A 25,484-nucleotide genomic window follows, 5' to 3' on the forward strand; every position below is an offset into this window, starting at 1 on the left:
TTCATGGGTATTGAAATTAATAATATAGTTGGGCAAGTGTTCAGATCTGATAAAATTGTACGAACCTTGTAATCCATTGTTATAATTTGCAGGTAGTACAGCTTCTGTTTAGAGATAAAATGCACTTCGATTGAGTGGATGTATACCTCAAAAGGTCTTAAGTATGTCGTGGTTTAGCCCCAGCTGGCAGCCAAGCACCACGCAGCCGCTCGCTCACTCCCCCCCCCCCCCCGATGGGATGGGGGAGAGAATCGAAAGAGCAAAAGTAAGAAAACTCGTGGGTTGAGATAAGATAATAACAGTTTAATAATTGGAACAAAATAATAGTAATAATAATAATGAATTATAATGAGAGGGAAAAAAACAATGAGAGAGAGAGAGGAACAAAACCCAAGGGGGGGGGGGGGGAAATATATATATTAAAAAAAATTACAACCGCTCACCACCCGCCGACCGACACCCAGCCAGTCCCCGAGCAATGATCGCTACCCCCCGGCCAACTCCCCCCAGTTTATATACTGGGCATGACATCATATGGTATGGAATAGCCCTTTGGTCAGTTTGGATCAACTATCCTGGCTGTGCCCCCTCCCATTTCTTGGGCACCTGGCAGAGCATGGGGAGCTGAAGGGGGAAAGAATCCTTGACCAATGTAAACACCGCTTAGCGACAGCCAAAACATCAGCGTGTTATCAATATTATTCTTATACTAAAATCCAAAGCACAGCACTATACCGGCTACTAGAAAGAAAACTACCTCTATCCCAGCCGAAACCAGGACAAATTAGTATCAAATTTTCATAAAATTGGTATTATAAATTATAACTTTGCTTTTCATCATTAGGTGTTACGAGTATCAGGATTTCTAAGCGAAGAAGAGAAGAAATACCAACAAAATGCATTACAAGTTTCTTAAAGTCAGGAAAAGAAATTTATTTTCTTAGGCTTCAGCCAGGGAAATCCAACCAAGAATATTTCTCAAAAAATTCAGAAGCATCTCCTAGAGGGAGTTTTTTTAATAAAAAACAAGCTGCAAGGCAACTAAACAGTGAGAATCTCTCCAAATGAAACTATAGGTAAGCAACTCTTTCATGATAGGAAATCATCAGCAAATTTTGTGGAAGAAACAAAGAAAGTCACAGACTTACAGAATTCTAATGTGTGTAAGATCTTCACCTGCCCTGTTTGCTTTGAGGACCAAAGCAGCAATAATTTGGAAGAGCTTAATAGGCATATAGATAAGTGCCTTGATGGGACTCTTGTTAAAGATACTGTGGAAATATCCAAGAATAACAATTCAAGAGAAAATACACTTAACTTTTTTCCATGCTGTAAAAATGAAAATGTTGATGAATGTCAAAAAAATAAACCAGATCAATTAGCAGGAACAGGCCAGTCTGCAAGTACATCTGACAACTGTGCTAGCAATAGCACAGAAAAATTCACTCAGATAATATCTGATAAACCTCATAGAGAAAGACAGCATAGCAATCTTAGGGATATTGCTAGAAATGTGTGTATGAAACAGTGTCTCTTTCCCAAAAGATTTTCACAAGAGAATGTAGACAATTTTGAAAAGGCTGAACATACAGAAGAAACTAGATCATCCTGTTTCTTTGAAGCCAAAGAAGACAATGTTCTTGTTTGTCCAGTTTGTAATTCAGAACAGAAAACCACCAGTCATGTCATTTAACAGACATGTGGATGTCTGCTTAAAAGCCTTATCCAGGAGCTGACAGAAAAAAAATATTTTCCTACTAAGACTTATAATACAGAAAATTCAAACAGAGTTGGTGAGTATACACATGAAGATATATTTGATTATTCAAATTATCTGCTTGTGTAATGAAAATAATTTGATAATAGTATACTTCGAATTTTTCAGGGCTTTGAGATTTTTTATGTCAAGTTAATTTGAGTAAGGCCTGTGTAAGAGTGAACGTTTGTATTTAAAAAATATCAAATCAGTTTTAATGACAAACTAGATTTATGAATGAGATGATAATTATACAGTGCATTCTCATTTGCAGCAACGGTGGGTGACATAGAAACTACTACTCATTTCTGTAAATAACATGTTTGCTACCTCCCCAACCATGTTCAGAAAGGTGTTTGTAAGGCCGCTGAAATTTAAGTGAAAATCAATTAAAACATCTTCAACCTGGATTGTTTCAGAGATTTGGTTGATGGGAAAGTTCCATTGAGTTGTAAAGTGCAAATATTTAAAATACTGTTTAGATTTTTTTCTGTTCACACCAAATTGCTTAAATGTAGACATTTTATTATAATTAAATATTTATCAGGCAAATAATTTATGATGATAGCATATTTCTTATAAGTTATGCAAACAATGACAAACCCTTGATGAAATATAAACTGCTTTTTAATTGCAAGATCTTTAAAAGAAATGGCTACTATAGAAGCATCTGTTCTGTTGTTTAACTGCATTGGGATTACTTTGGGGTTTGCTTGTTTTTTAAACAAACAAATGTGTACCTGGTATGTTTTAGATGCTCAGGCTAAGTCCAGAATGTGCTTTTTTGCTTCCAAACTTGCTGGAATGATTTCACCATCTCTACCTGCTCATCTGTTTGTTTGCCAGATGTCACTGTATCCACAGCTTTGTCATTGGAATTCATGTCAGTGCTCCCTAATCTGCTTTGGACCAAATCAGCTGGAGTAGATCAGACTACGTAAGTTGACTCAGTTGACTTGGTCTAAACCAGGTCAGTTAGCATTCAGCATGAGCTGTTCTGCTGACAGAGGTGGGAGCTGGAAACTTCTGGTAGGAAAGATATAAAAGCCACTGAAGGAGCAATGACTTAAGCTACCACTGCTGTTTAGAAAGTGAACACCTGTCCCTTTATTAGTTTGCATCTGTCTGATTCAATAGTGTAGAATCTGAGTATTATCTCATCATTGTGTGTATTTCTTTAAAATGTGTATTTTTGCATATGCATTACTTATCAAAAAAGGAAACTACTGTAAGTGCTTGAACAAATGAAGTTAGTTTGGCTTAGCCTTGGAAGTTGTCTTACCATCTGTTTAAAAAAAAACCCAAACAAAACTGTCATAGAATTATCTTTAAGTGTCATGAAGTTAAAATCATGGAGTATGTTAATGTGGAAATAAAACTCACAATATGATTCTAAAGCCAGAAATTTCTGTCTTTTGAGATGTGTGTAAAATGTACCTTTTGGAAAGATGATTCTCTATTTTTACAGAAAGTGCTTGGTGAGATTATTTTAATGTTTTCCATGTAAATTATTTACTGCAATTCAAAGCAGAAGCATTTTTTTCTATTCCTTATAGTTTCTTATACCACATTTATTACTTTTTTTATCTGAAGAAGGCCTTCAGTACAAGATTAAGTATTGTCATAAACTTCTGTGATACGATTTTTCATCTCAGTTCTTGTGGAGAAGACTGTGTAAGCGATGTTTTTGTTTTGCATTTTTCTCAGCATGTGTGTGTTATATAACTGACCTTAACTTAAAATCTGCTTTCATTAGCATCTGGAAATTTCTTTATAGCTTGCCTGTGTTTAACTTAATGTATAAATTATTTCCTCTGTGGGAGCCATTCCATGCTTACTATATCCACAGTCCTGAAGCACATGAATGATCTAGGATGGCAGCAGATGAGAATTTTTGTGTAGTGTAAATCTCTCTCATTTAAGGTAGATATTGATACTTTATCTTGAATTTCTCTTTTAGTTATGGATGACAGAGAAAAAGGATGATGTTTCTGTGATCTTAATGTTCTTCTCTCCACCACTTTTGAAGAAAGGAATGCAGACAGCATATGCATGACCACAAAGCATTTATCTGTAATGAGTACGCTTGGCATAAGTGGGACAGCCATAGAGATGCCCCCATAAGAACAAGACTTGCTCAAGTTTATCTTGTAAATCCTCAATACCTAAAAACTTGGGTTGTAGAATAGCATTTTCCATTCAAATCTGTTTACTGCTATCTATAGTAATATTTTCATTTACTTTTGAGTTTTGAAATATCTTGTCTACAGAATGTCTTACTGTGGTTGGATATCACAGTGACCCATTTTGTTTATTAGTTGTCTGGCCTGGGTGTATCATAAAATCTTTATTTCTAGAAACGTTCCTATTGGGAATTGTTCTGGTTTCAGCTGCGATAGAGTTAATTTTCTTTATAGTGGCTGGTACGGAGCTATGTTTTGCATTTGTGCTGAAAACAGTGTTGATAACACACTGATGTTTTAGTTGTTGCTGCACTAGTCAAGGACTTTTCAGCTTCCCATGCTCTGCCAGGTGCAGAAGAAGTTGGGAGGGGACACAGCCAAGATAGTTGATCCAAACTGACCAAAGGGCTATTCCATACCATATGACACCATACTCAGTATATAAAGCTGGGGGAAGAAGAAGGAAGAGGGGGATGTTCGGAGTGATGGCGTTTGTCTTCCCAAGTAACCATTACGCGTGATGGAGCCCTGCTTTCCTGGAGATGGCTGAACACCTGCCTGCCCACGAGAAGTAGTGAATGAATTCCTTGTTTTGCTTTGCTTGTGTGCGTGGCTTTTGCTTTACCTATTAAACTGTCTTTATCTCAACCCACGAGTTTTCTCACTTTTACTCTTCTGATTCTCTCCCCCATCCCACTGTGGGGGAAGTGAGCGAGCGGCTGCGTGGGGCTTAGTTGCCAGCTGGGGCTAAACCACGACAGGAATATATAAATACTTTTGCTTATGCTGTTTTGTTCTCGAAGTTGCTGAAGTTCCATTTTGAAGTGGCAGTAATTCTACAGGCAGGAACATCAGCAGGACAGAGTTTGGGCTTGAATTGCTCTGCCTGTAGCTTGATCCGTGTTGGAATTATTTTTCGTGATGGTTTATCACATCCCTGTTTCTCTCTCTTACATTGTAGTATGCAGATCCAAGCAAAAGACGAGCTGTCAAGAATCATACTGCCTACAAGTGAACCTAGGGAGCAGCCTGCAAGTGCCCGAGTTTGTTGTCCAGCTGGTGTTCTGGGGATCTCTGCCATATATTTTCTGATTTTCATTTGTATATGTGAGCACCTGTTGAGACTGGGCCTCTCTATTTCACTGTTCTAATTAGTACTCCTAAGCAAAGGCAAGTGACAACAGGTAGCTGTAATCATAAGGGATGAGGGGAGGAATGACTGTAAATGTAAAGTGCTATAGTAGCACAGGCTAACAATTCATGCACCACAGGATTCAGAATCCTACAGAGTTTAATACTTTCAATAAAAGTACACAGTTTAATACAGGTTAATACACAGTTTAATAAAAACATAATACTTGCTACCTTGTCTTTAGCTTCAAATCTCACCTTCTTTTACAGGACATAATTTTTGCTTGTTCCTCTTTCTTCTTTATGCATTATTCAACATGCTTTTGTCTTACCTTACATTTTTTCCTCCATATTGCTTCTATTTGTTTATTTATTTATTACTACTGTTATTTTAAATAATAAAAAATGCTCTTGAGTTCCTGCTGTTCTCAGTTCCTGAGAGAGCGAGCTCTGTGAAGGCAAGTGAGGATGTTCCAGCAGTCCCTTGCTCTGTGCTTTTTTCTGGATTCTGCATCTCCGTTAGTTTCTGCATCAGTCTTTTCTGCAGGTTGCTGGGGTCCTTTGAAAGAGTCAATATTGTGGGAAGTGGATTGAGAACGTGGTAAACTTGCTATTTGCAAAGTTTGAGCACATAAAGCATATCTGTACTGGGAAAGTTAGTAAAGAGACCAGGGATACATTGTGAAATAATATTGTATGATAGTAATTAGAACCTGAAACTTACAGCTGGTGTTTCCAGGCTGAATGTAAAATTATGATCCTGGTTTAAAGATTCATGCTATAACTTGTGCTCTGTATGAGGCTGCAAATCTATTCCTCCTTGGTGCCGGCTGTGTGAGGTGAACCTAATCATTCCAAAGTTGTCCGTTGTCTCTCACTTTGAAAAGGAGCATTAATGTTGCAAACAGTGGGTCTGTATAACTAGCCCAGTTACCATACAGAGATGAAACACTTCCTCTTAAGAAGTTTTGCTGGAATGTTTGACTCACATGAAGCAAATAAAAGTGAAACCTCCGTGATTCAGCTACGGCTAAATCAGTTACTTGTTCTTCCCGCTCTGGGTTTATTTTCACAGGGTTTTTTTTCAGCTGAATAACATTCATCTACTGGAAAAACAGCTGATGAAACTCTTATCAGACCAAGCTATATCAAGTGTAAAGATTCTTATACATCACAGCCTGACTGTATCAAAAATGTTTAAAGGAGAAAAGAACCGTGAAATCCGTTCATTGAGCAAATAGTTTTGTATCCAAATTTGCTCAATTTACAAACTTTTAAGTCTTTCAGATTAATCATGGACATGTACAGTGTTAATAATCTTGGAAGTTAAGAAGACTGTGTAATTTAATTGCAAAGAAAAAAATTATAGTGAAGGAACTCAAACGTGTCTACATGTGTAAGGCTGAAGACTGATAATCCTGTATTCTTTGAGCTACTTTTCCAATATTTATTTTGAAATGTTAGCAATATCAAAGGCTATTTTTAAAGTAAAATTTAACCTAGTCACTTTAAACAATTTTTATGCCCTACCCAAGGTAATAATTGTCTATGTGAAATGAAATATCAATGCTGGTTTAAGTAGACCAAAGTAACAGTGGAGTTGTAATTCAAGATAAATTGATATTTTCCTGATGAGATAGATCTCAATGTCAGTGCGCTAAAACTTGAACCTTTGGCAATGTGTGTATCAGTTTTGACTGGACTTGGACAAAAGCAAGTGAAAGTATTGTCTACCTGAAAATGAACCAAGAGTCTTGTACTTGGTTTACTACTACTACTACACATGCATATTTCTGCCCAAATTCACGCCAGAAGCAGCTCAGTCTCTCTCAATGGGTTATTTGTGGAAACTGAGTGGTAACTGTTAAACCCTGCCATGGCCCTGTCCTGTGATCTCAGCATGGCAGCCAGCAGCTGTTCTGGGCTGTGCTTCCTGTTTCCAGGATGGCAAAGAGGGTAGATAAAGAAAAGAAATGAATAAAATATCACTGTTGGATTCAATAGGTAGTTTTTCACATGACTTCCTGACACAGTTGGTGAGTGAGCCAAATAGGGAAGATGCCCCACTGGACCTGTTGTTTGCGAACAGAGAAGGACTTGTGGGTGATGTGATGGTTGGAGGCTGTTTTGGGCATAGCGATCACGAAATGATAGAGTTTTTGATTCTTGGAGAAATAAGGAGGGGGGTCAGCAGAACTGCCACCTTGGACTTCCAGAGGGCAGACTTTGGCCTGTTTAGGGGCCTGGTTGTCAGAGTCCTTTGGGAGGCAGTCCTGAAGGGCAAAGGAGTCCAGGAAGGCTGGACATTCTTCAAGAAGGAAATCTTAAAGGTGCAGGAGCAGACCGTCCCCATGTGCCAAAAGATGAGCCGGTGGGGAAGAAGACCAGCCTGGCTGAACAGAGGGCTTTGGCTGGAGCTCAGGAAAAAAAAGAAAGTTTATGACCTTTGGAAGAAGGGGCAGGCAACTCAGGAGGACTACAAGGATGTCGTGAGGTTATGCAGGGAGAAAATTAGAAGGGCCAAAGCCCAACTAGAACTTAACCTGGCTACTGCTGTAAAAGACAATAAAAAGTGTTTCTATAAATACATTAGCAACAAAAGGAGGGCTAAGGAGAATCTCCATCCTTTATTGGATGCAGGGGGAAACATAGTGACAAAGGATGAGGAAAAGGCTGAGGTACTTAATGCCTTCTTTGCCTCCATCTTTAATAGTAAGACCAGTTGTTCTGGGGTACCCAGCCCCCTGAGCTGGAAGGCAGGGGCAGGGAGCAGAATGAAGATCCCATAATCCAAAGAGGAACGGTTAGCGACCTGCTACACCACTTACTTAGACACACACAAGTCTATGGGGCTGGATGGGATCCACCCAAGGGTACTGAGGGAGCTGGCGGAAGTGCTCACCAAGCCACTTTCAATCCTTTATCAGCAGTCCTGGCTAACCAGGGAGGCCCCAGTGGACTGGAGGTTAGCAAATGTGACGCCCATCTACAAGAAGGGCCGAAAGGAGGATCCGGGGAACTACAGGCCTGTCAGTCTGACCTTGTTGCCGGGGAAGCTGATGGAGCAGATAATCTTGAGTGCCATCACACAGCACGTACAGGACAACACATGGTAGATAAGGAGGTGCTGAGAGAGCTGGGTCTGCTCAGCCTTGGGAGGAGAAGGATAAGGGGGAGACCTTATGGCTGTCTACAGCTACATAATGAATATAGAGAAGACAGAGACAGACTCTTCTTGGAGGTGCAAAGTGATAGGACAAGAGGCAACGAATACAAATTGCAACACAGGAAGTCCCAGTTAGGTACAAGGAGAAAAAACCAATTGCTGTCAGAGTGGTCAAACACTGGAACAGGTTTTCCAGAGGGTGTTTGGAGTCTCAGTCTTTGGGGATATTAAAGCCTTGACTGGAGAAGGTCCTGAGCAACCTGGTCCAGTAGGACAGGCTTTGAGTAGGAGGACATAGAAGTGTGACCTCCAGAGGCCCCTTCCAACCTCAACTGTTTTGGTATTCAGTGAATAGTTTGTGAGTAGTATCCTGAAGTCCCTGTCACAGTATACTGGTTTTGGCTGGGATAGAGTTAAATTTCTTCATAGTAGTTAGTATGGTGCTCTGTTTTAGATTTGCGATGAAAGCAGTGTTGATAACACAGGGATGTTTTAGTTATTGCTGAGCAGTGCTTACACAGATTCAAGGCCTTTTCTGCTTCTCACACTGCCCTGCCAGTGAGTAGGTTGAGGTGCACAAGAAGTTGGGAGGGGACACAGCCAGGACAGCTGACCCCAATTGACCAAAGGGATATTCCAGACCATATGGCATCATGCTCAGCAATAAAAGCTGATTCTCTCCCCCATCCCACCCGGGGGGAGTGAGCAAGCAGCTATGTGGTGCTTAGTTGCCAGCTGGGCTTAAACCACGACACACAGCAAGCATCCTGCTGTCCAAAGTGTTATACCAACATGCATAAAAACTGTTCGTGTTCTCCATTAGAGATGGGAGTCAAGCTATTTATTAATCATTTACAGAGAACAAACTGAGGAAGGGTTATAACTGCTAAGGAAGTGCCTTGATCCCTCTTCCCTCCTTTAGGTTCCTCTGACTCCATCTCTTAGACCAGGTGCTTTTATGGTGGAGTATGAATGTCTTGTGTTTACAGAGCACTTAGCACAATGAGCCACAATTTATGATGCTGCACCTGGACACAGTACACACAAATTAAGGAAGAGATGTGGAAAAGCTAGAGAGATCTATGGCCAAGATGGGTGATGAAGGAGAGACACTGGCTGGAAGTTGCTTATCTCTATTCCATTTGGCTCTAGCAAGTTAATGACAGGTTTGGTTTTTTTTCTATAAGAGAAGAACTTTAAAGAGAATTTGAGAGAAGAAAAGAGAATCTTAAAAAGAGGGCTAACTGGAAAATCATGGTGACTCATGGAAATATAGTCATTACATATCATCACCTGAAATGTCATCCACTGCACCCAGTGCTAACTATCTTGGGTTGTTGCACAGTTTCTGGAGAGAGAGAATCATTTCCAGGTAGTATTTCATCCCCCCATCTTAGAATGGGATCAATCCTTCTCTGGAGATGTCAGACCTTCTGTCAAGAAGAGGAGCAGCCTGAACGTTTAGCTAGCTCTTGATGCATGACATTTAGCTTAAGTTAAGTGAGATGAATCCCACTCACACTGCCAGGTGATAATACCGATTTTTCTAGAGCCTGCAGAACAGAACCCACTCATACACATATACATGGCCTGGCAGTAATTAATCTTGCAGCTTGGACTGGAAATCTAGATATAATGTGAAAATTAAAGCAGGTGCTGATCAAAAGGCTAAGAATGAGGTTCGTTGATGACAAATTTTTACCAACTCTAAACATGTTTATGTTGGAAAAAAATCAAACTTGTTCTTACAGAGTTGCTTATGGTTTTTCAGGAAGGAATGAACGTATGGCACGTATGGAACATATGGCTCAGCACAACAGCATTAAAAGACTTGATTATTTTCTCAAATATCTTCATCTGAATGACTTGAACAAGCCTGATGGGGTGCAGTATGTTTCTGTTTATTTCTTTGATGCCATGAGGCATCTGTTGTGGGCAAAACAATCACGACTTGGGGAATTCCAATGAATTTTAATTTATTGCCAGTTACATAAACTTTTAATTACCGATTCGGGTATTGAGAAACAAGTAAGATGAACAGCCAGACAAGCACTTAGGGAAAACACCTTTCCTCCTTCTTTGCCTGTCTCAGCTGAACTCCAGACACTTCTCCTCCCCTGCTCCCCTTGCTTTTGCTGCATGTGACACTCAGTCCCATTGGTGAGCTAACGGGAGGCAGAGGAGGTTGGGGTCAGTCCACAGTGGTTTCATTTATTTGCTGCTCCTTGTTTCTTACTCTTTTCCTCTGCTCCGACAAGGGTTCCTCCACAGATTGCAGTCCCCCTGCGGGTGTACCTCCTCCTGTGTCTCTTCCCTTGTGTTCTCTTGTCGTGGTTTAACCCCAGCCGGGAACTAAGCACCACACAGCCGCTCACTCACTCCCCCCTGGTGGGATGGGGGAGAGAATCAGAAGGGTAAAAGTGAGAAAACTCGTGGGCTGAGATAAAGACAGTTTAATAAGTAAAGCAAAAGCTGCGCATGCAAGCAAAGCAAAGCAAGGAATTCATTCACTACTTCCCATGGTCAGGCAGGTGTTCAGCCATCTCCAGGAAAGCAGGGCTCCATCACGCATAACGGTTACTTGGGAAGACAAATGCCATCACTCCGAATGTCCCCCCTTTCCTTCTTCCCCCAGCTTTATATACTGAGCATGATGTCATATGGTGTGGAATAGCCCTTTGGTCAGTTGGGGTGTCCTGGTTTCAGCTGGGATAGAGTTAATTTTCTTCCTAGTAGCTGGTATAGTGCTGTGTTTTGGATTTAGCATGAGAATAATATTGATAACACACTGATGTTTTAGTTGTTGCTGAGCAGTGTTTATACTAAGTCAAGGACTTTTCAGCTTCCCATGCTCTGCCAGGTGCACAAGAAGCTGGGAGGGGGCACAGCCAAGATAGTTGATCCAAACTGGCCAAAGGGATATTCCATACCATGTGATATCATGCTCAGTATATAAACTGGGGGGAGTTGGCCGGGGGGCAGCAACTGCTGCTCGGGGACTGGCTGGGTGTCGGTCGGTGGGTGGTAAGCGGTTGCATCACTTGTTTTTTTTTTTTCTGTTTTTTTTTTTTTCTGTTTTTTTTTTTTCTCTCTCTCTTGTTGTTTTCCTTTTCATTACAGTTTATTATTATTATTATCATATTTTATTTCAATTATTAAACCGTTCTTATCTCAGCCCATGAGTTTTCTTACTTTTGCTCTTCAGATTCTCTCCCCCATCCCACCAGGGGGGGAGGGTGAGCGAGCGGCTGTGCGGTACTTAATTGCTGACTGGGGCTAAACCACAACATGGGGTCAGCTGTCCCAGCTGTGTCCCCTCCCAACTTCTTGTGTACCCCCAGCCTACTCGCTGGTGGGGTGGGGTGAGAAGCAGAAAAGGCCTTGACTCTGTGTAAGCACTGCTCAGCAATAACTAAAACATCCCTGTATTATCAACACTGTTTTCAGCACAAATCCAAAACATAGCCCCATACTAGCTACTATGAAGAAAATTGGCTATCCCAGCCAAAACCAGAACACCTCTCATGTCTCCTCCTGTATCTTCCCTTTGTGCATCCTACCTGTAGCAGTGACTGCCCATTCTTAAATATATGTTCGCAGAGGATCCATGTGCTCCTCTGATGGGTTTAGTGCTGGCACATGGTGGGTTGGTTTTGTCCATTGTGGAGCTGGCTGGAAACAGCTGTGACCAGCATAGGGCAGTCTCTGACCTCCTCCCACATAGGTTGCCCCTGCAGCCCCTACCAAAACCTGCCAGTTATGGCCAACATGGGCATCTTTCACCAATGTAGAACATAAAACTATGTGCAGCCATGCTACAGAGGTGCACTAACTCTTCAACAGTGCTAGGGCCTTGTCCTCACTGGGTTTGCTGTGCTTGTAGCTTACCTAGCTAAGTAGGATATTTTATTTTTACATGAGGAAAAATTATTCTCATAGGATCTGTCACCAAAAGAACAAAGCTCCCCTATCCTCTTTTTGAGCCTTGAATTTTATTGACCCTATGAGCCAAAATTCTGAATTCTTTCTATGCGTGACAAGGCCAACAAAACAGAATTAATTTAACAAAATTTAACATTTGTGTTTTAGGCCTTGGGAAAAGAAGGGTGAAGAAGAATCTTCTTTATGTTGAGGTTATTTCCTAATTATCTATTAGTTGCTTGCATTTTTTTTCTTAAACATTTAATATAGGCCACTATCAGGTAGCCTTTGATAATTGGTTAGACAGCCTCACTATCTGGCCGGTGATATTATTTTATGTCAAGATAACTTTCTGCAGTTGAGTTGTAAACAGTTGGAAAATTTTTTGTTATTTTAGCTACCAACAAAAAACCCCCCCACAATGTACAGCACTAAATTCAGGCCTCCTAGGTGAAACTTCTGAGATTTGGTCATTGTGGTCTGTGCCTACAGAATTCAGATCAAATGTGTTACGCCATGGAAATAAATCTTGCAATTTCTTTACTGCCTGTTTCTGAGCATCCTCAGACTTTTAATAAAACAGGTTTTTTGATAAATAATTTCAAACTGAGAAGAATTAAGAATTAAATATTTTGAGCACATTTTCTACCTCATTACCACTTCTGATCAGTTTTCAAATATTATCTTCAGGATATGCAAGACGTATAATCTGTTTTTTACACTAAGTAAATATTGCATCTTTTTTTAATTCTTACTCTTCTTGTATATATCTACTTTTTTATTGATTTACTTAGTCATATGATATATAAATGTGCAGAATATACATACACATATGTATGCCATATATATAGTAACTGGAAGCAGAGTATTTTTACTTTCAATAACACTGTGTTTCTTTCCATGATTGTTTTCTAGAAAGGTAAAAAGCCATTTCTTCTGGCATCTGAAAAAGGTCATGTTGACATGATAAACAATTTGATTACTCTGAAGCTGTTTACATCTGAAAAAGATAAGGTAAAGGTTTCTTTTCCACACAAGTACAACTAAAAATGTGCTTATGAAAGATTACTTTGTTTCGGTGTAGTTACTACACAACCAAGTGATATGAATAAGCTGTGCAGATTTCACGTTCATGGCAGTGATATATATTGGACCAACAAATATACAAGGATGATGATTTTTCAGTAATTAAGGGAGGACAGTGGGACTTCTGGTCTTATTGCCAGGAGACTTTTCCATATGCATTAATAATTCATGAAAAGCAAGACTAGCATATGCTGTCTGTTGGGAGAAGCGGGAAAGTCTGGGGATTAAGGTGCCAGCCTCTGTACTGGGAGATCATGTTTCCCAGTTTTTTGCTCTGCTTGGCTGTGTCTGTGTGTCACTGCTAAGTCCTGCATGACTAATTATTCAAAGGTGATTAAATACTTCAGGATGCAAATAAACACCTATGGGGATTTTTCAGAAGTGCCCAAACACTTCAATCTGATTGAGTTTGCTTTTGACACTGCATTTTAAGGTGCCTAAATAACTTTCAAAGTCTGCCCTTAAATGTCCTTACTCCTTACTTCACTATTTGTGGAATGAGCATGTTGGTGTTTCTCTGCATCCGAGGCATTGCAAGAATAAATATGTTAAAAATTGTGAAATGGTCAGATACTGCATTTAGGTAAGTAAGCACCCAGGAACTTTATCAGCAGAGGTTAAAAGACAGTGTTGTCCCAGACATCTAGCAGGCTGAACGTGTAAAGCAGCAATGATGGAAGGTGAATGCTGTGATCCTACAAAGTAGGTAAGAAGCCAGGACAGAAACTCATCTTCTGGGTCACTAAAAGCAATTGCACTGTATCCATTATTTCTAAAAAGGATTTGGATTCCCCCCCTTCCTCTAGTGACTGAAAAGTTGTTCTGGACCCTTGTTTCTCTGAGGGTTAGAATCCTTCTCCTAATTTCCAACTTCAGTTTGTTTCTAGCCAGTTTTAGGCTTGTTCTTGTGCTAGCATTGTCTTTTAGCTCAAAAGCTGCTGCTCTTCCTGATAATCATCTAGCTTGTTCTTTGTTATTATTTGCTTGCTGATGTGCTTAATTAGCTAGTGAGAAATTGTGCTGATGGTGAAGATTGAAGATTGTGACGTCGGCATCAAAGCCACTACAAGATTATATATACTTTGAGGAGGAATTAGGCATAGCGGGAGTGAAAGGGTTAACAAGATTGAAGTACTGAGGATCCAGGTCATGTCCGAGGGTAGGAGGCTGTGTATGAGGAGCAGGAGTAGGAGATAAGCAAGCGCGTGATTTTTTGTTGTGAAGAAAGGAACTGTAAAGCTGCAAAAAGACAGCCAATCGTACTAGCTGAAGGGACGCATGAAGGACGCGTGAACAAGACATATAAACCAATAAGAGTTCTCTCAGTAGCGCATGTACAAACAATTAGAAAGTATATAAGCCATGTAATATTTCAATAAAGGGTCTTTGATTTACCCCTCGATCGGAGTCCGTTCATCAATCCGCTACAAATGGCGCCCGAACAGGAGACTTGAAGTCTGCGGAACAGGAGACTTGAAGTCTGCGGGACAGAATCACGGGAGAGAGCGACCGGTAGCGGAGCCTGGCTGAACGTATAATCAGCGGTTGGAGAGCTGAGCAGCCAGGGACAAGTCTGGCTGAACGTATAATCAGCGGTTGGAGAGTTGAAAAGTCCGGACAAAGTAATCACCTAGATCAGGTGAGCAGCCAGGGACAATGGGGGCAACAATGTCTGCAGAAGAAAAATCGGTGGTAACTATGTTTAAGAAGATATTAGAAAAGTGCGGCATTAAGTATAATGAGATGCAACTGCGCATGCTGCTCGCCTGGCTTAAAAGCCGAGGTGTAACTCCAGAATTGACTGAGATCTTTGAAATATGTACATGGGAAACGGCTGGACAGGTTTTATGGGACGCGGCTACTAAGGGGGATTCTAGTGCTACGGGCTTGTTAACCACGTGGCGCTTAGTTACAGACTCGTTAAAGCAACTGAAGGCAGATCGCACTGTAACAGCTGCCGCTGCAGCAGCCACTGTAAGAGAAAGACAAAAAGAAGCAGCGGCTGCCACAGCTAACGGACTAGCGCCCACTGCACCTCCCTCGCCCGATTTTTCACCACCACCGTCACCTAGGGATATGGATTCGTCATTTGCAGAGGACCCGTACAAGGAGAAAAATAGAGGGGACTTTGAATGTGTTGAAACAGGTTATGATCCAAGGAAACATTGGCAGAAGTTGCGGCAACAAGCAGAAAAAAGCGGCGATCAGGATATTGCTGCTCTCATAGCGTGTCCTGTAATTCGAGACGCTCAGGGGCGGGCAGAATGGCAGGGGTTGCCGTTTGAACTAGTGAAAGAACTGCGAAAAAATGTTATGGATTATGGTCTTGGGTCACCATATGCACAGAGTTTATTGAATACCGTGTTTTTTAATTATGAACTGACCCCGTATGATATTAAACAGATATCCATGTTAATATGTACACCTACACAAAAGGTAATGTTTGACGCACATTGGCGGACTGCCTGTGAGATGGCCGCCATAACTAACTTTGAACGGCCGGATGGCGACCCCTTGCGGGGTGCAGGAATACCGCAGCTGATGGGGGAAGCACCAGTACAGACACCGCAATTACAGGCTAGATTGAACCCTGCTATTTTGAGCAGCCTCACCAGTTGGCATACCAAGCTCTGCTGAAAACTCCCGATACAGGGAAGGCTACTCAATCATTTGTCTCTATAAAGCAGGGGATAACTGAATCATTTATGTCATTTATAGATAAGCCGAAAGAAGCAATAGAGAATCAAGTTGAAAATGAAGTAGCAAGGGAAGTGTTGTTAATGAAGCTAGCTGTAGAAAATGCAAATGTAGATTGTAAAAGGGTGTTACAGACTTTACGTAATCCCAGCTTGGTAGAAATGATGGAGGCCTGTCAAAAGGTTGGATCATTAGAACATCAGGCTCAAGCCATGGCCTCCGCATTCGAAGACTTGAGATTTGATAATAGAGCCTGTTTTAGGTGTGGGAAGACAGGACATTTTAAGCGCAATTGCCCAAATGTAAACCAAATTCCAAACTCAGGACCTGGAGTTTGCCCCCGATGTGGGAAGGGGCGTCACTATGCTAATCAGTGCCATTCCAAATGGGGTAAAAATGGCAAATTAATTCAGGGAAACTTCCGAACCAGCGTGAGCCGGCGGCGTGCACAGACACAAGTGCCTTGGCAAGCCATGACAACAACAAGGGCCTGCGAGGCCGAACTGCAGGAAGCGCCGGAATGGATGTCACCACAGATGCTGAAGTAATAATAGAAGACCAGACCGTGCACCGAGTGCCATTGAATGCAAGGGGACCCCTGGGGGGTGGTTTAAGTGCCTTGTTATTGGGACGTTCTAGTGTGACTATGAAAGGACTCTTTGTGCTCCCTGGAGTCCTCGATGCAGACTATGAGGGCCAGATACAAGCAATGATATGGACTCCCTCTCCTCCAGTTGTCATTCCGAAAGGCAGCCGGATAGCACAGCTTGTACCGTTTAGAAGTCAAGTTCCAGTGACAGACCCAGTTAAAAGAAGAAAAGGCGGCTTTGGCTCCACAGGAACGCCCTTGATCTTATGGGCCCAAACAGTACAGTCACAACGGCCTATGTTAACATGTACTTTAAGTAATAGCCAAGGGACGCCTAGAACTATCAAACTACAGGGCATGATAGATACCGGAGCGGATGTAACAGTAATTTCAAAAGCAAAATGGCCCCAAGGATGGCCAATTAAAGAAGTTGCCTCTGCCCTATCTGGTATTGGAGGGACCACCACCTCATATCAAAGCGTATATATGATACAAGTCATTGGGCCTGAAGGCCAGGTCTCAGCTACTCGCCCTTTTGTTGTTGCCGTACCGCTGATTCTTTGGGGGCGGGATGTTCTCTGCTCCTGGGGAGTCACTATCGGTACACAAAATTTTTAATGGGGGTCACTGAAGCGCGGCCTACCATTCCACTACAATGGCTCACTAACGAGCCTGTCTGGGTGGATCAGTGGCCCCTCACAAACGAAAAGATCCGTGCTCTGAACGAATTAGTGCAAGAACAGTTACAACAAGGTCACATTGTTCCAACTACAAGTCCATGGAATACCCCTGTGTTTGTTATAAAGAAAAAGAGCGGTAAATGGCGATTGTTATATGACTTGAGGCAAATCAATGCAGTGATCGAAAGCATGGGGACTTTGCAACCAGGACTCCCTTCTCCTACTATGATTCCTGCGAATTGGCCAATAATAGTGATGGACTTGAAGGACTGCTTTTTTACAATTCCTTTAGCGGCCCAAGACTGCCCTCGATTTGCTTTTTCAGTTCCCTCAATTAACAACAGCGAACCTATGCAACGATATCACTGGACGGTCTTGCCTCAAGGCATGAAAAATAGTCCCACAATATGTCAAGTATATGTCGCAAGAGCACTCTCTGGAGTTCGAGAACAATACCCACAAATACTAATATATCATTATATGGATGATATACTCATCGCTGGGGCTTCTGTAGACAATTTACAGTTAGTAGTAAAAGACACAGTTCAAGCATTACAAAAATTTGGATTACAAGTGGCACCTGAGAAGGTGCAAAAGGAACTCCCCTGGCGTTACTTAGGATGGAAAATCATGGAACATGCTGTTGAACCTCAGAGAGTGGCCTTGAAGTGGGAAGTCAGCACTCTAAACGATGTACAAAGAATACTTGGTGCCATTAATTGGGTTCGACCCTTGCTGGGAATCACAAATGATACACTACAACCTCTCTTTGATTTATTAAGAGGTGATTCCGCATTAAATTCCAAACGTATACTGACTCCCGAAGCGAAGGAGGTTTTGGCTCACATCGAACAAGCAATACAGTCACGACAAGCCCATCGCGTGCGTGACGGGTATGGCCTCCACCTCTATATCATTAACGCTATTACCCAGCCATTAGCTCTACTGGGGCAATGGGTAGCAACCAATAATGATCCTTTGCTTTTGATAGAATGGGTGTTTTTGCCATATCAGCCTGTGAAAACTATTACTACCAGAGTGGAAATGTTTGCGATGTTAATCCGTAAAGGGCGGAAACGTGCTGTACAGTTACGAGGTGAGGAAGTGCACACGATTTACATTCAATTGACGAAAGAACATTTGGACTGGAGCTTAGCTAATAGCATACCGTTACAAACTGCTTTGCTAGGCTATGCGGGAACACTTAGCATCCACATGCCAGCTCATAAATTATTTATGGCATTTAAAGACATTGAAATAGTTGCTCGACCCAGATGCAGCCCTGTACCAGTCTCTGGAATTACTGTGTTTACCGATGGGTCAGGAAAAACGGGCCGAGCAGTCATAGTTTGGAAAGAAGAGGAACATTGGAAGGAAGAGATCCATGTGGTCCAAGGCACTCCTCAAATAGTGGAATTAGTAGCAGTCATAAAAGCATTCCAAAAATGGAGTGAACCATTGAATATAGTGACTGATTCACAATATGTTTGCGGGGTAGTTCAACGATTAGAGAAAGCATGGTTAAAACACATGAATAACAAACAGCTGTTCTCTTTATTTAAACAATTATGGTATGAGTTAAATCGTAGACAAAATGATTTTTATGTACTACACACCAGGAGCCATACAAATCTACCAGGTTTTATAGCGGAAGGTAACTGTAGAGCAGATCGCTTGACCGCTCCAGTTTGGGCAACCCCAGTACCACAAACTATAAAACAAGCCCAGCTATCCTATGAGTTTTTTCACCAGTCAGCTAAAGCACTAAGAAAACAATTTGGCCTCTCTTGGGATACAGCCCGCGCCATTGTACGTGCGTGCCCCATTTGTCAACCTTTTGCTGCCATCCGCCAAACGGGGGTAAATCCGCGAGGTCTCTACGCATTACAATTATGGCAGACAGATGTCACTAATATAGCTGAATTTGGGAGACAAAAATGGGTGCACGTTTCTATCGATACTTACTCGGGCGCTTTATGGGCAACTGCAGAATCTGGAGAAAAAGTAAAAGATGTCATTCAACACTGGACTGCAGCTTTTGGAGCCCTGGGGGTGCCACCTACTATCAAAACAGATAACGGGCCCGGATACATTAGCCAGAAAACCCAACGCTTTTTACAGCTATGGGGTGTAGTACATGTAACAGGCATTCCACATTCCCCACAAGGCCAGGCTATTGTTGAACGCAGTCACCAAACCCTAAAACATATGCTTGAAAAACAAAAAGGGGGAATGGTGGGAGAAAGCCCTCAAGTACGGTTATGGAAAACAGTTTATACCTTAAATTATTTAGATATTAGGGAGACCGCAGTGGAACAGCAACCACCAATTGTTTGACATTTTTTAAGTCTTGGTTCGACCGACAGGATAGATGTATCTAGCAAGGATGTTAAAGTGTAGGTACGGTCTCTACAATCGGGACAATGGGAAGGACCTTATACATTAATAACATGGGGTCGAGGATATGCTTGTGTTTCCACAGAGCAAGGACCACGCTGGATCCCCGCTCGATGTGTAAGACCGGCCTTTGAAAAAGCAAATCAAAAAGACACCGACAAGCCTGCCGTTGCTAATGACATGGGGACTGCCGACGCTGATGACCATAACAGCAGCGAACCCCATGTCAACGATAGCCTGGAACAGTAACAACATATGGGTGTCTTTAGCACAAACACTGAATCAAACTGCTTTTTGTGTATCCAGGGAACAACCGGAACAACCATTCCATACATGTCTTGTAGGATTGCTTATAGATGAGGTAGGGTTAATACAAAAAGAAGCAAGTGGAGTGCTAGCTGCAGGTAAATGTAATTCTACCACCAGTATTGTTAGCAGATTGAGATAAGTGGGTGGTTTAAATCATTATTAAAAACTGGGTTATTGGTTATCGGTATATTTTTATGTATCTTGCTGCTTTTACCCTGTTTATTGTCACGTGTCCAAGGAATGCTGCAGAAAATGGTGCAAAAAATATATGTTGTTGAAAAACAAAAAGGGGGAATTGAGGAGGAATTAGGCATAGCGGGAGTGAAAGGGTTAACAAGATTGAAGTACTGAGGATCCAGGTCATGTCCGAGGGTAGGAGGCTGTGTATGAGGAGCAGGAGTGGGAGATAAGCAGGCGCATGATTTTTTGTTGTGAAGAAAGGAACTGTAAAGTTGCAAAAAGACAGCCAATCGTACTAGCTGAAGGGACGCATGAAGGACGCGTGAACAAGACATATAAACCAATAAGAGTTCTCTCAGTAGCGCATGTACAAACAATTAGAAAGTATATAAGCCATGTAATATTTCAATAAAGTGTCTTCGATTTACCCCTCGATCGGAGTCCGTGCATCAATCCGCTACAATACTTACCTAGGTTTTGGATGTTAATCTTTAAATCAGTGCTTTTGGGGGCTTGGTGTAGTCCCCATCCTTGTAGGAACCAGTGCCCAAAGTTTTCTTCTGATTCATTCTTTAGGAGTTTGAATTTTATGTCTTTTCACTGGTAATACACTGCAGTTTTCAGAATATGAGACAACCAACTGGATTGGCAAGGTCATGTCTGCGTACATGTGAAAAGGCTCCTTTCATCCTTTCAGATTAGTCTGAATCTTGGAACATGCTGTGGATCTGCTTCCTTCTCCTTGTATGTAAAAGAGAGATGGAAAGACCAAAGGCTTTGTGTTTAAGTGTATGTTGTTTTTACTTAATGTTTTGACTTTATTCTGGGTTTTAAAATGTCTTATTTGACATTTTAATTTCAAGGAGGGAAACACGGCATTGCATCTAGCAGCCAAAAATGGTCACAGTGAAGTTGTAGAAATTCTGCTCGAATGGTGGGAGGAAATAAATGACCTCAGTCAGGTAAGGACACAGAAATTACTGAAGGAGATAGTTAGAGATTTGAAAAATCAATTAAAAAATAACATTTTAAAGGAATAAATGTTGCACTGAGTAGACTTCATTAGTTCTGCTGTTTTTCTAGTACACTTGCATCCTGTTTTGTTGTCCCTCCTCCAATAAATTCAGCTCCATTAACTCCTTCAAATGTCTCTTCCTCTGTCCTCTATTCCTCATACAATGGCCTCCTCTCCATCTCGCATGCCCTAACTACTGGTAGAAGGAAACAGAGGAGGGCCTAACCTCCACCTTGCTTCCTGTCCTCCAACATTTCTGGCCACATGATCCCATTCCTTTTACCCCCTTGGTGCTTTTCAGGCTATTCCGAGTCAGTTCAACATGCATACGCAGCACATAGCATCGCAGGCACCTCAGCAAAGAGGTCTCAGATTTGTACCTTGCTCATCTGATCTCAGTTGGCTGCACAGAATTGGCTGCAGACATTACCTACTCACTTTTTCTTTCTCAGGTTAGTGTTGGTGAGTTCAGCCAGCATATTCATAAATTGCATATTAGCTGTGAAGGTTGTATCCCTGAGTTGATCCACTCATGAGCATTCATGCTTAATTTTAAGGCTTAAAGTAGGGGTGGCAGAGGGAAATGCACACTAACTACTCAGCTAAGCATTCCTGCTTTGCAAAGGGTGCTTGTGTCTTCTGCTTCTTCTGTGGGGCAGCTGGAATGAACTGGACAAGTTAATTCACTTTCTCATGGACGGCATGCCCATTGCAGGAACCTGCTGTGTGGCTGATGGTTGTTCTGCTGGCCCAGCAGGAGAAATGAGTAAGGGACACCCACTCCAATCCAAGGCCCTCCTCTTCCTTTATCAGCAACAGATTTACAGGTTGAGGGGTTCTCTCTTATCCAACTAATCTGTTTTTTCCATATATGCAAGCTTTGAGGCACGAGCCCTTTTGAAATGTGAAGCCCTTGTGTTTCCAAGCCTTGTCTAACAAAGGTGTTGCTTCTGCACACAAAGCTTGTACTGCTTGTGCCCCTGCCTTGCCATGGCTAACGGTGTGACCTGTCTGTCCAGTCGGAGATGTTCTGCTCTGTGGATAAACAGGTCTTTCCTTCCCCAGCACAAGCAAAGTACTAAAATGTATTAAAGTTTACCAAAATGATGGTAGCAGGAGTTCAAGCAAGGAAAAAAATCAGGAATTATTAATGCTTCTGTGAATGCTGAAACACTAGAGTAACTTTCAGTAAACTTTTGTGTATTTTAGGAGTTCAGAAACAGGCTTTAAATCATTGTGCAGCCGATGTAATTTATTTGAGAGACTTGCTGTGGAGACATGGAGTCTTTTTTGGGGTGAAAAGGTTTGAAATAAATATGCAGCAGGATTATTTCTGCTAAAAGTGCTCCTTATAACTAGCACTAGAGTTGTGAATTAATCAGAAATCCAAGGCGTTGGACTGACAGAAACTGGCACTTATGGTATGTGCTAACATGCTAGTGGTGTTGCCTGGTGTTGAATGGCAGCAATTGCTACCCACCATCTTTGTTTCTGTGCCTTCTGTGCCTGTTGCTAGTAATTTTCTTTGAAAAGAGTGCAATAAAGATGTGTGAAATAGTTATCTGTATCGTAAACTTTACTGTAGATCTGTCGACATAAATTTAATCCGTCACTTAACTGTTGGTGAGTCGCCTTTTCATTTAAGTGTTAATTTAGGAGGACTCAGGTTGTGTTCTCTTGTGACCATCTCCCCTTTTCTACTGAGCTGGATGAGTCTGATTGAGCTAACCTGTTTTGTGTCACAACTTTATAAATCAGCTTTATAGTCACGTGGCTTAAATTGGAACAGACATTTTCTCTCTGTTGGTCTAGAATGGAGAAATTCCATTTTACTTTGCTGAAGGCAGTCATGAAAAATGTGCTGAACTCTTGCTGGAAGCAGGGAGTGACATCAATGTTTTAACTCAAGTATGTACACAGTATCCCTCCAGCACACTGATACTGGGACATCCTGGGCTGTGGGAAGCACCTTATCTTTTCTTTTCTGTTTGTACTAACAGTTTATTTGCTCTGCTTATTTTTATGAAATGGTAAAAAAGTAATTTTAATAAAATATAATTGAAATGTAGAGAATGCTAACAGAATAAAACTTATGTGGAAGAAATATAGCAGATTTATTTGACAGAATACTGTGGTGGGGCTTTTTTATTTACTGTATGTCCAATAGTAAAACATATGGCTAGGCAATGTAACCAACTAGGGTAATTGAAAAAATCCTCATTTTTGGCAGCGTATATGACTGTACTGATGACAAACCTGTTCTCCACATCTGGTTCCTGGACTCCAGTCCAGCTCAGTTCTGTTGAATGACCTTGGCTTGCCTGCTGTGAGAATTTGCAGCGAAGTTTTGATTCCAGCAGACTGAGAGCTTGTTTGTTTTAGCAGAATTATTAAGTGAAAATTTTCTACTGATTTATTTTTAAAAATTTGTTAATGTGACTGTACTTGCTAGTTAAAGGTCAAACTGAACTAACAGGCTAGGAGACATGTTGGCATTGTTGTCCATGGCGCAGGATAGCTGACAGTGCTGATTTATCTCTCTTAAGAGAGATTGAAAAGGACTATGGAGTACTGGTGTTTTTAGCATGTTTGTTGTGATATAGTAAAAATGGGAAGTTCCTTCAATATTTACAACAAAACCACATCATGCTAACTGCTGATCCACTTAATTTTCTATCATTTTATCAAAGGGAGGTTTTTTTGGGGGGGGATAATAACACGAATTTAAATGAAAGATTATTCTGTATTGATAGCTCTCTTGAGTACTGTTTTTTCCAGTGAGAAAACCATAAGTTTTTGCTGTCTATACCATTTCTTTCAGGACAATAGCAGTGCATTCAGACAGCTGAATGAGACTGACTAGTTCCTTTATATTTTTTTACTATACATGTTATTGATTATGTGGTTTATGGATGTTGTTTAGCAATGTGTATGGACCAACAAAGACAAGGTCCTGTTGCACAAACCCAGTGAATGCTTGGACAGACCAGTGATGTGCAGTGTAGAGGTGGCCAGGCTAAGCTAAGGACCGGCCATTATGAAAGGATGAGCAAAGTACCCTGCTTGGACTAAGCAGCAGTAATGCAGGTATCCCTGTGTGCCACTTCATCTTGTCATGTGGATATAGAAACATAGAATCATAGAAACGTTTAGGTTGGAAAAGACCTTTAAGACCATCAAGTCCAACCATTAACCTAGCACTGCCAAGTCCACCACTAAACCATGTCCCTAAGCACCACGTCTACACGTCTTTTAAATACCTCCAGGGATGGTGACTCAACCACTTCCCTGGGCAGCCTGTTCCAATGCCTGACAAACCTTTCGGTGAATAAATGTTTCCTAATATCCAATCTAAACCTCCCCTGGCGCAACTTGAGGCTGTTTCCTCTTGTCCTATGGCTTGTTATTTAGGAGAAGAGACCGACACCCACCTCGCTACAACCTCCTTTCAGGTAGTTGTAGAGAGTGATAAGGTCTCCCCTCAGCCTCCTTTTCTCCAGGCTAAACAACCCCAGTTCCCTCAGCCACTCATCATAAGACTTCTGCTCTAGACCCTTCACCAGCTTTGTTGCTCTTCTTTGGACACACTCCAGCACCTCAATATCCTTCTTGTAGTGAGGGGCCCAAAACTGAACACAGTATTCGAGGTGCGGCCTCACTAGTGCCGAGTACAGGGGCACAATCACTTCCCTAGTCCTGCTGGCCACAGTATTTCTGATACAAGCCAGGATGCCATTGGCCTTCTTGGCCACCTGGGCACACTGCTGGCTCATATTCAGCTGGCTGTCAACCAGCAGCCCCAGGTCCTTTTCTGCCTGGCAGCTTTCCAGCCACTCTTCCCCAAGCCTGTAGCATTGCATGGGGTTGCTGTGGCCCAAGTGCAGGACCTTGCACTTAGCCTTGTTGAACCTCATACAATTGACCTCGGCCCATCGATCCAGCCTGTCCAGATCCCTCTGTAGAGCCTTCCTACCCTCAAGCAGATCAACACTCCTGCCCAACTTGGTGTCATCTGCAAACTTACTGAGGGTGCACTCGATCCCTTCATCCAGATCATTGATAAAGATATTAAACAGAACTGGCCCCAGCACAGAGCCCTGGGGAACACCGCTTGTGACCGGCCGCCAACTGGAGTAAACTCCATTCACCACAACTCTTGGGCCTGGCCATCCAGCCAGTGTTTTACCCATCGAACTGTACACCCATCCAAGCCATGAGCAGCCAGTTTCTCCAGGAGAATGCTGTGGGAAATGGTGTCAAAGGCTTTACTAAAGTCTAGGTAGACAACATCCACAGCCTTTCCCTCATCCGCTAAGTGGGTCATCTTGTCATAGAAGGAGATCAGGTTAGTCCCCTACATGGGGCAAAGAGTTA

The 25,484-nt window shown here is 41.9% G+C and overlaps 1 pseudogene; it reads left to right on the forward strand.

The window, feature by feature from the left end:
• Positions 1-3: 3 nt before the first annotated feature.
• Positions 4-6,020, forward strand: LOC142402895 (DNA polymerase kappa-like; annotated as a pseudogene).
• The last annotated feature ends 19,464 nt before the right edge of the window (positions 6,021-25,484 follow it).

This window comes from Mycteria americana (assembly GCF_035582795.1).
Source record: "Mycteria americana isolate JAX WOST 10 ecotype Jacksonville Zoo and Gardens chromosome Z unlocalized genomic scaffold, USCA_MyAme_1.0 Scaffold_18, whole genome shotgun sequence".
Taxonomy (NCBI): Eukaryota; Metazoa; Chordata; class Aves; order Ciconiiformes; family Ciconiidae; genus Mycteria; species Mycteria americana.